The sequence below is a fragment of the Oryctolagus cuniculus genome, chromosome 4 (assembly GCF_964237555.1).
Source record: "Oryctolagus cuniculus chromosome 4, mOryCun1.1, whole genome shotgun sequence".
Lineage (NCBI taxonomy): Eukaryota > Metazoa > Chordata > Mammalia > Lagomorpha > Leporidae > Oryctolagus > Oryctolagus cuniculus.
In genome coordinates, this window is record NC_091435.1 from 102,482,573 (window position 1) to 102,496,324 (window position 13,752).

Here is a 13,752-nt window from a genome sequence, read left to right on the forward strand (position 1 = left end):
GCCCTGGAAAACAACGCACTGAGGCACACTTTGCCATTGGCTGCACTGGCTTGGGTTGAGCCACTGCCTCACTGCGTGACCTGCACAAACTGCCCAAGCTCTCTCAAACTCTGTTTCCCTATCCATAAAACAACAAGGCCACAACAACAAAAGCTACGTAACCTTTAAGATAGATATACCAGCTGTAAAGGTCTGTAATTCTGCTAGTATCTCTCGTTTTCAAATGTGCCTCTTTGTCATGCACTTCATTTCTCTAATGATGAATAGCATAGCATAGAATTAACAATTGCTACCTTGAAGATATAATTAAGTTTTGTATTATTTTCTACAACTAATATGCAATGGATTTTAATTTTATTCATAATTACTAACTTCAGGATTAAAAAATCTGTGTATTAAGTGAGAGCATTGCACCATTTTTATAGCCTCTTCTTCTCATGTTAATAAAATAACATTATAAAACACCACCCACACAGATGATAAGCTTCACTCCATCACTGGGAAGCGTAATTAGCAAATTAAAGAGTTGGACTCACATTTGCACTTACATTATCAAGGTTTTGTTTTCATTTAAGTAAAGCCTGTGGCCTAAATCACAGTGATTATAATATAGCACTAAGTAAGCAACAGTACTTCTGCCTTTCACAATTATGTTTTAATTTCCCATTTTGCATTTTCCAACATGAAAGCTAGGTTTTGTTTACACCGGGATTTGATTTACTAAAGATTTTTTTTTCAGTTTTATCTTTTTAAAAATAAAAGTGCAAACATACATAGAGCACACAGATTTTCCCCCTATAAACATTAGCTTATATCCAGTCTTTATTGGCATTATGTACATAGAAATATTGGAATTTCCAATGTAGAGACTTCAAACTTACTCTATTATCTTCAGAGAATGTTCTTGGAAAGAAAGGTTGTTCTCTTTAGTCTGGTTTCTCTGCATAGCTCTGGACTAGCGGGATATAAACATCCATTTCAGCAGTACTTTTCCAGAAAACAGACAGCTCTGTAAGGGGGGACTTCCCCAAGAAAGCGCTTCCTCGGGTCAAAGGTCATGTGGCCAGCTCTGAGCCTGAAATGCAAGGCAGTTGAGGAGAAACAGCGGAGCCAGCAGACTGAATTCAGATCCCAGCTTTCTCACTGCTGGTTGTACGACATTGGGCGAATCATTTATTTGTTGCTATTCTCCATTTCTAAAATGGAGGGGACCTGCCTACTTCATAGCACTCACACAAAATTACACAAGATAAATGCTGCCAGTTACTGTTAGTTTGATTACCATTGCTATTTCTATTACGATTACTACTAAATCAAACAGAATGTGACCCTGACCCTGAGTGTGCGTGCATGCCATGGTTTTGGCCATGACCTTCCATCAACAGCACTGGTCCCCCACCACCACCCCGGAGGGTTCTGCTGTGCCCAGAGTAAGGGAATTGGCACTCAAAGACACTAGAAAAGCGACTGCACTGAAGAATGCTCAAAACATTCTGGGCAGTCCTGCCTGAGGCTGCATTACTGCCTACCAGGCTTGTCTCTGCCCTCAGGCACTGACTCCCTTCCTCTCTTTCCATGCCAGCCCTCCTGAGCCACTTTGTGTCCCGCCTGCATTAGTCATCACAACACAGGTCAGTGACAGATGAATTAGATAACTCCCATCTGATCACTCCTCCTGCAAGGGACAGACGAGGGAGATCAGGAAATGAGACTCAAGCAGAGGATGAGGGCTGAAAGCAAGATACACTCTATACCCTACACACACACACACACACACACACACACGCTCACACACATACACTCACACACATTACATGATTAGCAATCCAATTTCATGGACTATTACTAGTATTTTTCATGCACTAGAACAGAAAATGTCATTACAGGGTGGCTATTTGACCTACTGGTTAAGATACCGGTTAGGATACCAATGTCCCTTAGCAGGGTGCCTGGGTTTGATTTTGGCCCAGGCTCTCAGTTCCAGCTTCCTGCTAATCAGACCCTGAAAGGCAGCAGGGGGTGGCTTACACAGTTGGTTCCTTGTCACTCATATGAAGGACCTGGATTGAGTTTCAGCTTCAGGTTTCGGTCTCTTGACCATTGAGGGCATTGGGGAGTGAGCCAGTGGATTGCAGCTCTCTCTATGTGTCTGTCTTTCTGTGTGTGTGTCTGCCTTTCAAATAAAAAATAAGAAAACATTAACACAAAGTCATGTGACATGGAAAGTGTTATTTTATTGAGCTTTTATTTCAGGGGCTGGCATTGTGGTATGGAGGGTTACAGGGTCAGGCAGCCTGATGGTCCGGCATGTGATGGAGGTTGGTCATGGCGGTTGTGATCACACGCTGAGCCAGGAAAGAGAGAAAGAGCCTAGGTCAAACCTGAACTCAAAAAAATCAACCCTCTTGCAAGAACATCCCCCCACGGGCACACCCCCAACCTGGCCCCCCCTCCTAGCTACCACAGTGAGATCAAATCTCCACTCTTAATAATCAACTATTAACATGAAAACATCAGAGTTCAAGCAGCTCCATGAGTTCTGGGGAGACAAGTCCTACTTGGTTGGTCAACGCGAATTCTCCCTTATTTGGAAACTTAACTAGGAAACTCTGCAACCAGAAAGAACACGAAATCAGACAAGGAGAGCTCACTGGAAGTTCTTCCCCATTAGTTTTCTGAACCGTCGCAGCCTAATGCTACCAAATAGCTCCCCCGCTCATGTTGATGTCCAGCTCTGTGCCTCTTCTGCTCTCTAGAGCCCACCAGGCTCCGATGCGTACATTTGCTCTTCAGATGGTAAAATGTAGTCAGCTTGGTGTCTGCTACCAGAATCTACTGTGCTATACTGAAACCACATCCCAGTCACTCTGGCTGTCCTTACAGGCTTCCAAATCCTGTCCATATATCTATGGACCATACAGCCCCATCTAATACTACCAAAAAGAGTTAGTCTCCATCATTAGTGAGATTTTAAAAAAATAATTTATGTTTTAAGTTATATCTATTTATTCAAACAGTAGCATGACAGAGACAAAGAAGTCTTCCATCTACTAGTTTTTTTAGGGCATCTACTAGTACCCCAAATGCATGCAACAGTGGGGCAGGGGCAGGCCAAAACCAGGAGCTGGGAATTCAATCCATATCTCCCACGTGGGTGGCCAAGAAAGAGGAAGTGATAGAGAAAAAGAGACCTTCCATCTTCTGGCTTACTCTCTAGATGGCCACAATGGCCAGGGCTGGGCCAGGCCAAAGCCAGGAGCCAGGAGCTTCTTCCAGGTCTCCCACATGGATGGCAGGGTCCCAGGCACTTGAGCCATCTTCTGCTGCTTTCCTGGGCATTAGCAAGGAGCTACACTGGAAATAGAGCAGCTAGGACACAAATTGGGGTCCATATGGAATGGCAGCCTCACAGGTTAGGGCTTTACCCACTACACCACAATACTGGCCCCTAAACCTAATTTAAATTACCCAAATAATTCACTTTGTCTCATCCCCTGATGTTGCCTCTCATCTCTACATTGCTCCTAATTGAGCAGGATTTTATAAATAGAATTTTCTCCAGTTTTACAAATAAAAAGCCCCGCATGCACATATACAATATCAGATATGAGCCAGCACGCCCACCTGTGACTTTACTAATCCCTGAATTCTTCAGGCCTTGACTTAATGTGAGTGACACATATGCTTATACTGTGTTCCTGACCTGAGTCACTCCAGTAGTGTAGCAAATGCTGGGATTCTCAATTATTTCCTGATTTGTGAAAACAATAGTTTTCACAATAGAATACTGAAAGCTGAGACTGTCTCACAGTCCATGGGAGAAGCAGGCATCCCTCTGCGCAAGCAAAGGCACACCAGAAGGCATGCCCAGGGCACTGAGTCCCGCGTATCCGGGAAGGCAGGTGCAGCTGTCAGGGAAGGAGAGGCTTCCGGTGATGGCTCTCACAGCGACACTGGTTGAGTCCTTACTACGTGCAAGTATCGTGCCAAATGTTTTCCACGCTCTGCCTCATTCAACACTCCTAAAAGCCCTTTGACAAAGAAACGTCAATGAACTCTATTTTATAGATGAGGAAACGAGCCTAAAAGAGTCCTTTAGAACTGGTAGCAGCTAGACCCAAAGCCAAGTCTGCCTGATCTAGAGACAATGCTGTGGAACTTGAACCTGCTCCTGGGCCAGATGTAATCCCTATGAGACCTATAGGAAGTTTCACACCTTCTGGGTGGTGTTCCAGCCCACACCCTTGTCTTTGCAACACACTCCCCTGTCTCAAAATCAGGTATATCCCGTGGGTTCTTAGACTAGGAAGATATCTGCTGTGGGATGAGCAGTCTAGAGGCAGCTCCTCCCTTTTTTGGGGGGTGGAGGAGACTTATTTTATTTATTTGAGAGGCAGGGTTACAGATCTCTTCCTTTTTTTTTTCCTTTTAATAATTCTCATCACTAATGCAGTTTACCATTCCTGGCTCCTCACACTCTCCCCCTCAACATGTTCTTTTTGATTATTTATTATTACCATAATTAACATTTATTGGACCCATCGTTGTGCAAAATATGGAGGAAGACACACTCCCCCACCCTTTTGGCTTATGATCCAAATATTTAGATTATAAACACAATGTTTTTGGCAGGTTAATTCTGTATTAAGAAACAGAGCGCTTGCAGGAAACGTCAGATGCTTATTTTATGATCCGTTTAAGGAGTAATTCACCCCACACAAGGATTTGGAATTGGCAAGCCAGCCCCTGTCCACCCACTCACATGTGAGGAAGGCAGGGACAGTGTCTCCTCCTCGCCACAGTTGTTAGGTAATGGACACTTGTAACTCTCAGTGAAATGCAGCGGCGGGAAGAGGCAGGGTTGTGGATGTCAGTGGCCACCAGGGCAGCCCCGCCAGGGACAGTAATAGAAGTCTTTACTCACCATTCCTTACAGTAATGGGTAAATCCAGGCCAACTCTGTTGTGCTGAATTAAGGTTCAGAGACAAAGAAGAGTGAAAGAATTAGTCTACTTACTCCTCTTTCTCAACCTGCAGAATAAGACTGGCAGCCCAGAAAGGGGACAAATGATTCACTCCAGCTCACTTGTTTCCAAACTCTCTGCCCATGTGGCGGTTCTCTTTTACAGGCATAGTCGGAAACCCAGACACTCACTGTTCCTCACTTAAGAAATTGTGCTAATTTCATGTGTCATGATTTTGAAGACCATAAGGTAAAAGAGAACATTAAATGCCTGGCAGAGTTCTTTTAGTTAGCAGTACTTGACCACCACAACTGTGGTTCTCAAGAAGGTACCAGGAAGTCACATCTCTGGCATGATACCACGTAACAGTCTCAAAGTTCCAATGAAAGGAGGCTGCTTCCACAGTTCAGAAAACTGGAAAGCATTATTAATGATCTATGAGCAGGCATGGATGTTAAGTTTCAACAAAGCATGGAGCAGAGGATGATTTTAGTACAATCTTTTCATTGTACAATTAAGTGAGATATCATGTCTGTCGTGCAGTAGGTATGTAGAAGAGCTGGAACATGGATGCAGAATTTTTTTTGGCCATTTAGTCCAGAGGTCTTGCTAACATGCCACATTGTCCATGCTGCCTTTTTAACCCATAAAACAAAGAAATGAAGGCATATGTTTGGCCTAGCTGGATTGAGTTCCTAATTCCTGCTTCAGTTTCAGCCCAGCCCTACTTGTTGCAAGCATTTAGTGAGTGAACTAAACAATCTCTTCTCTCCTTCAAATAAATAATTTGTTAACTAAAAATCAGTATGTAATAATGAATGCACAACTCCAGAGCAATCCTCAGAGAACAAATCACGTGAGCATCCTCACAAAGTTGGTAGACCCACAGATGAAGACCCCAAATCATTAATCATAAAGAGGCCCCAAGAATCCCAAGACGTCTCAACATAACAGCCTTCTTATAGGGCTTATCGTCAGCCTGCAAGTAAGGCAAAACACCAAGGGACAGTGAGAGATTGGTCAGAACTTGTATCTAACTAGCTGTTAGGTGTTTTGAATGCTGCGTCTGCTAATTGGGAGATGCTGAAGGTATCAGAGCATCGCTGAGTACACACACTGCATCCACTTCAATTATGCTCGCAGAAGGCAACATCTGCAGCTTGTTAAGGGCAAATTATTCAGGTAATACAGACAGAATGTAAACATTACTGAGAAGAAAGCAACAAAGGTACCCTCTTTGAGCTGCCTTAATTTTTGTTTTTCTATTGCTGTAAATTCTGGCCACCTAAGCCCAAGAAATCTGACAAAAGTAGCCTTTTTAATGTCTGCTAAATCATCTCGAGTAACTAGCTAAACCTCTGTTAGAAGTCATTAAGAGGGCATGCTCTTTCCATTGCACTCATCACCAGACTCTGGCAACTTGTTTACTACACTAACTGGAGACAGAAAAACAAGAGGACACTAGGTTGTGCCACACCTGCTATACAATTCAATTATTGTAAACTAGTTGTTCAACAGAAAAAAAATCATCTGACCTCTCAGTCTATTGATGAAATAATGAACTCCCACTGTTCTACCACAGATATTCTGTGTCAATGGACTACAAGGGAGCTTGGGACTTTGCCCCTTGGCATCTCAGTGTGGCACATGGGCCTGAAGCTTCCCCACCTCATTTTGCTGTGACTAAACTGTAGTGTTGCAATGCAGGAGCCAAATGTTTTTAATTTGCCTTTAAGAACACACCCACAACCTTGGCAAGTGCCTCTAATAGCGTGGGGCCTCTGCAGATGATGTCACATGCATGGGGAAAGATTAGTTTCTACCCTGACATTTAGATGATTTTTTAAAATGGCTAGCTACATAAATTTAGAATTCTATGACTTTTACAGTATCTTACGCTTTGAACTCTAAATTCTCTTTCTCTTCATATCTTCAGGGTTTTATTAGTATTTTTAAATGGCATGTTCTTGGTGATTACTGTTGATTGATGGGTAAGTATAATGTCTTCTTGATATGTTGTAGGAGAGAGCTGAAAATAACCTGTCCCTTCCAAATCAGTCACCATGAGACTCTGGAAGAGGGGGAACAGCCCTGCTCAAGGCTGAACTGCATAACGTCACTCAAAGTTGGCCCAGCCTTTTATACCACAGCATTCTCTGACACAAAGGTCATACATGTCTTCACCTATTTTAACCAGTTCACTCCATTTGCAAACTTACTCCATTTGTTAAGTCATTCTGCCAAAAGATATGATAACATTTCTGGTTTCTAATCCATCTTTATTTAAAATCAGTAACTACTTGCAATTCATTTCAAAGAGGCTAAATGTTTTCTGTCTGGCCCATGAGTCTGAGGCATCACTGCAAACTATCTGAGCAGAACACTGCACAATTTGCTCTGGTTATTTTCTAGCCAAATAATAACCTAACTTCACCAAACAATTTGGGTCTACTGACTGAATTCAGACCCAACCAGCAAAGCCAATAGTGCCTCTAAGTAAGCAGGGAAAAAAAGAGAAAGCAAGTGAGCCTGACTAGTTTAACATGCCTTAAAGGAAATGTTCGTCCTCTCCAGTAAAAGAGGATTTGTCACCTGCTAAAGAAAACGAAGTTTAGGCTGGCGCCTCGGCTCACTAGGCTAATCCTCCGCCTTGCGGCGCCGGCACACCGGGTTCTAGTCCCGGTCGGGGCGCCGGATTCTGTCCCGGTTGCCCCTCTTCCAGGCCAGCTCTCTGCTGTGGCCAGGGAGTGCAGTGGAGGATGGCCCAGGTGCTTGGGCGCCTGCACCCCATGGGAGACCAGGGTAAGTACCTGGTTCCTGCCATCAGATCAGCGCGGTGCGCTGGCCGCAGCGCACCGACCGCGGCGGCCATTGGAGGGTGAACCAACGGCAAAGGAAGACCTTTCTCTATGTCTCTCTCTTTCACTGTCCACTCTGCCTGTCAAAAAGAAAAAAAAAAAAGAAAACTAAGTGGAGTGATGTCAGGACAAAGTGATGAAGGTGCGGCCTATTGGCAGGAGGTCAAGGATAAGAGCCCAGAGGTTTCAGTTCCAGCCCGTCTACTAACTGGGCAAATTACTTCACTTTCAGAGGCTCAGTTTTCTCATCTGTAAAATGACGGAGGTGCCCACAGCCCCCTAAAGGCCCATTCAACTCTGACATGGCAAGGCTGCGACTCCATAAAAGATTTGCATTGACTAAAATAGAAGGAAGAGGCAGATGGTATATTGGGCTCAAGAGCTCTGGCCAGGAAGAGATCTGACTACTTCTTGAGAGTTATGTGAGTCGAGAAGTGGAAAAAGAAAAGCAACTTTGTTTAGGCAAATAAAATTATGTTAAAAATAATTTAAAAATCAAAATTACATTGTAAAGTAACTAAAGAGAGTAATAGGTAATAGCAAAATTCATTTCTAAAAATATGGGAAGTAAAACTGGCAAATGAGACAAAGAATATACGGAAAAGAATGTGTCAAAAATTAAAATGTCATTTTTTTTTTCTGTGAGTAGAAAAAAGAAACAGAATTCCAGTGAGAATCCAGGCCATCACACAATTCATACTGCCAAATCCTTAACACAGGAAATCTGTACCTAGTGGTAATGTACATTTTTAGAATTGTAAATTTATATCCTCCTTTGTCTATGTGTCTGTGATTTGAGCCAGGCTTGGGAGCTTGGTCTTGTAAGATATATACTAGGGAATCACTGCTGTGGAGTGGAGTGCAAGCTCAAGCGCTGGCTATAAAGCAGATTATCCGAGTAGGCGTATGAAGAAGGAGAGGAGTGGGGGAAGGCTTGAACAGAACAACCGGGTTCTCCATTATCTTTACCTGATGTGATACGGGCTGGAATTTCAAGAAACAAATGGAAATGGCCAAATTCAAGTCTGGAAAAAGGACTGCTGAACTCAATGACAGGCATATAACAGAAAATTCCGAGGTTTGAACCTATAGATCAAGAAAGTATGGTGCCACAGAAAGTCTAATGGGTGATATGGGCAAAAGAGAAACTCTGGTTTGGATATAGTTTTTTTTTTTTTTTAGGTTCAATTTCTCCTGTCTAATCCAAAATAAGCCCTGATTGTGAATGGCTCAGTTGTTAAGTGGGAAGACAGTATTTGGTTTCCTCAGTAATAGTACCATAGGAATCAATAAGCTAATGTTTTAAGGCATTTTAAACGCATATGGTGGAGCACAAGTGATTTTCAGGGCTTAAGAACTTCTATATAATACCATAGTGGTAGATCAACGTCATTGCACATTTGTCAAAATCCGTAGCCTATACACCAAGAGTGATGTAAACTACAAACTTCAATTGATAATGATGTGTCAGTGTTGATCTGATTGTAAAGTCTATTTTTTTTTTTTTTTTTGACAGGCAGAGTGGACAGTGAGAGAGAGAGACAGAGAGAAAGGTCTTCCTTTGCCGTTGGTTCACCCTCCAATGGCCGCCGCGGCTGGCGCACTGCGGCCGGCGCACCGCGCTGATCCGATGGCAGGAGCCAGGAGCCAGGTGCTTTTCCTGGTCTCCCATGGGGTGCAGGCGCCCAAGCACCTGGGCCATCCTCCACTGCACTCCCTGGCCACAGCAGAGAGCTGGCCTGGAAGAGGGGCAACCGGGACAGAATCCGGCGCCCCGACCGGGACTAGAACCCGGTGTGCCGGCGCCGCTAGGTGGAGGATTAGCCTAGTGTGTAAAGTCTATTTAAAAAAAAAAAAACAAACTTTTAAACATATGGCATGGTGTAAGCTGTGTATTTTGATGCTATTTCTTTACATAATACATCAACAAACTTCCAGAGGTCTAATGAAACTAAGCAGATAATTTGAATAAATAATTCTCTAAAGAACACATACAAATGGCCAGTGAAATACTGAAAAATGTCTCAGCATCACTAATTATCAAGGAAATGCAAATCAAAACCACAATGAGATATCATCTCACCCCAGTTAGAATTGGCTGTTATCAAAAATTTTAAAAATAACAGATGTTGGTGAGCATGTAGATAAGAAGAAGCACGTGTGTCCTGTTGGGAATATAAATCAGCATAGCCGCTATGGGAAGCAGCATGGGGGTTCCTCTAAAAAGCTAAAGTTGGACAACAATGAGCTAGCAATCTCACATCCAAAGGAAAAGAAAGATTCATGTCAAGGTGGTACCTCCACACCCATATTTATCGCAGCACTGCTCACAAAAAACCAAGACATAGAATCAACTTAAGTGTCCATCACAGATTAATAGACCAAGAAAATGAGTTATGTACATACAATGGAATAGTATTCAACCACAAAAAAAGGAATTGAAATCTTGTCATTTGCGGCAACAAGGATGAAACTGTAGGATACCAAGTTAAGTGAAATAAGCAAGGCAAAGAAAGGAAAATGCCACATGTTTTCACTCATTTGTGGCAGTTTAAAAATTGATCTCGTAGAAAAAGAATGTGGAATAACAGTTACATGTGACTGGCCAGGGTGGGAGTGGAGAGCTTGAGGGAGTTTGGGTAACAGATACCAAAGTGCAGTTAAATAAGAGGAATTAGTTCTAGTACTCTATAGCACAGCAGGGTAACTGTAGCATGCAACTGTTTATTATGTATTTCAAAATATCTAGAAGAGAAGAGTCCAAATTACCCAATACATAAAAATGACACATAATGTTTGAGATGGAAATGCTAATTACTCTGATTTGATCATTAAACATTATATATGTGTATTCAATTATAATACTGTACCTCATAAATATGTATAAATATTGTATGTCTATTAACATTTTTAAAAGAAATGACAAATTCTAGAGGAGAGCAGGAAAGCTATGGTAAATCAAAAGGTATTCTCTTCAAAGATGCATTAGTATAAAAACAATTAGTATATTAGTAAACCTAATACTAATACTAATTAATACTAAGCCTCCAGTTTTAGAAGCCTTCAGGCCTTGCGGCGCCGGCACACCGGGTTCTAGTCCCGGTCGGGGCGCCGGATTCTGTCCCGGTTGCCCCTCTTCCAGGCCAGCTCTCTGCTGTGACCAGGGAGTGCAGTGGAGGATGGCCCAAGTGCTTGGGCCCTGCACCCCATGGGAGACCAGGATAAGTACCTGGCTCCTACCTTCGGATCAGCACGGTGCACCAGCCGCAGTGCGCCGGCCGCGGCGGCCATTGGAGGGTGAACCAACGGCAAAGGAAGACCTTTCTCTCTGTCTCTCTCTCTCTCACTGTCCACTCTGCCTGTCAAAAATAATAATAGTAATAATAATAAAAATAAATTAAAAAAAATAAAAAATAAGAAGCCTTCAGCAAACTTAATTGCATGACTTTTGGAGGTCCAGAGTGCCAGGGATAGAGGTGTTTCTCTTAGTGGTCATTTAGCTAATCAATAAATATTGAGCTGTCAGAATTCTAGAGCCATGGGCAAGACAATAACAAAACCTACGTGCACACAGCTTGCAGTTCAGGTGGTGGGGCAGAAGAACATTTTCCTATCTTTTTCCCATCCGTCTAACTGAGAGGGGAAGAAAGAGACAGAGACAGAGACAGAGACAGAAAGACAGAAAGAGACTCCCATCTACTGGTTTACTTCACAAATGTGCACAAAAACTGTGGCCAGGCCAGGACCAAAGCTGGAGCCAGGAACTCACTCCTGGTCTCCCACATGAGTGGTAGGAACCCAACATCTTGAGCCCACACCACTGCCTCCCAGGATCTGCGCCATCAGAAAGCTGGAGTCAAGAGCTAGAGCTGGAAATCAAACCCAAGCACTGGGATGTGGGCCATGTGTGTCTCGACTGCTCGGCTAAATGCCCATCCTAAGGATATTTTATAGCTTGTGTTTTTAATGCGTCTATGTACCAGGCTTCGCGTGAATTTTGAAGTGTATTTCTTCATTTTCTCCTTGCACCAACCCTTCAGGTATATGCTAGCACATTCTCATTTTAGATGCAAGCGAAGTAAGACACAGAAAGGGAAACGTGTTGCCCGATGTCACAAAGCAAGTAAGAGACAGAGCCAAGACTCAGATGTGATGCATGGGATTCTGGAGGCTCTTGGTAGATTTTTTTGACAAAAATATAACTTTAATCATAATGAAGGTAAGTGCTACAAAGAGAAGTCACCCAGCTGGGCCAGGGGACAGGGGAGAGTGGGTGGTTGGAGAAGGCCTCCCAGGGGAGGGGCCGGAAAAGGAGCAGGACTGACTGACACAGAGGTGTGAGGAGCCTGGGTGAGCACCTGCTACAGGATGTTATCCAATAATTACACTACACCTTCGCTCACAAAGGCGTCACCATGACCACAAGCAAATGTGTAGTAAGGGCCACCACATCCATTGCTACAGCCATTTGCCTGAAATAGCTTTAACAGTATTGTAGCGATGTTAACTAAACATTATTTTAATAATCCCAATGGAGTGCACAATGACCTTTTTATGTAAATTCAAGATTAGACAACCATTTCTATTCAGGCTGCAGTATAGAAATATCATCTGAGAATCATTCCTGGATTGGACTCCCAGAACCCAGAAGACTGGTAAATGAAATCTTTGCTTCCAGATGACAAGGGCAGGGGAGCCGAGGAGATAGTTTTGAGGTGCTGGGTCATTTGGTATAGAAAGGGTCAAAGTCCTCTCTTCATTGGAGAACAATAGGAGACCATCCACCTCTGACTTTCCCCATAGTCACCAGCTGTGCACAGAGGACAGGAAGCATTCTCAGGCCAGGGTTAAGGGGAAATTCCAGGTAGCAGGATGAAGGCAAGGAGTACACAAGGTGGTTGGCACTGGGCACTGCTCAGGTGTGCAGCCCACAGTGGGCTATGAATGGGAGGGAAGAATGGATGTGCCTGAAAACATGTGGCTGTGGGACCCTGAACCTGGTGGTCTGGGTGGATTTGTGTGTGAAAAAAGGGACACAGCTGGCACCCTTTGTGTCAGGAGCTTATGTTCTAAAACACATTCTACAACTCTGGTGCAGGACAGCTTTTACGCATTGTGCTGATTCTTCCAGAAACTGCCCTCATGCTCAATGAGACAGAAAAGCTCATGCCTGTAATTTCAGCTTTAGGTTCCTGTCTTAAAGGAAAACAAGGTTGCCTTGGTCCAAGTGTTCCTAGAACACTTTTGCAAGTTATTTTGAAATCGTGACTTCCAGTTGCAATGATGAGCCCAGCAGGGACCAATATAGCTTCCTGGATCAACACTGTCATAAATGAGGACTCTCCACATACTTTCCACTGGCGTGCCTTAGGGAAATAACTTGGGGTTGGATACCTACCTGGGAGAGGAAAGAAAGGGAACTTATGTTTATTGCAGCCTAGCACTCGCACACAAACTGCAGAACGCTCACACCCACCTCCATCTTACAGAGAAGGACATAAAGGCTCAATGGGTTTCTGCCTTGACATGATTCCCTCTTGCTAAGTAATTTTAACGTGTGAGCATTAAGAAAGGCAGGCAGAAAGCATTATACAATTCCATCAGCTCTCTTACGTGCACGGCATAAACTGATAGATGCATCTAAGCAGGTTAACAAAAGCAACACACATACGGCCGCAGAGCCTGCCCTCCCTGGGGCAGCACAAGCTTTTGACTTTATTGTGAAATATTTCAGTGTACAAGGCCCTTCTGAGGGAGCCCATGAGTCTAACTTTCAAAGTAGGAACACTGGAGTCTCCTTAATGTCACTCACTTGGCTCTGAGCAACCAGCTCCAAAAATCTCCAGGACAGGTGAAAACTACAAGTGGCCTGGATAAGAGAAGGAAGCTCAGGAAGTGAGCAAAGGGGCTTGGTGGTTGTGTGGCAAAGA

The 13,752-nt window shown here is 43.5% G+C and overlaps 1 long non-coding RNA gene across 1 annotated transcript in view; it reads right to left on the reverse strand.

Annotated features, from left to right (window-relative positions):
* Window positions 1-2,218: 2,218 nt before the first annotated feature.
* LOC127482901 (uncharacterized) overlaps window positions 2,219-13,752 on the reverse strand; it is a 79,670-nt gene continuing 68,136 nt past the window's right edge. The window contains exons 2-3 of the long non-coding RNA XR_007908806.2: window positions 4,925-4,967; window positions 2,219-2,345 (exon numbers count right to left, since the gene is read on the reverse strand). This is a non-coding gene — a long non-coding RNA (uncharacterized lncRNA). The remainder of the gene's footprint in view (window positions 2,346-4,924; window positions 4,968-13,752) is intronic.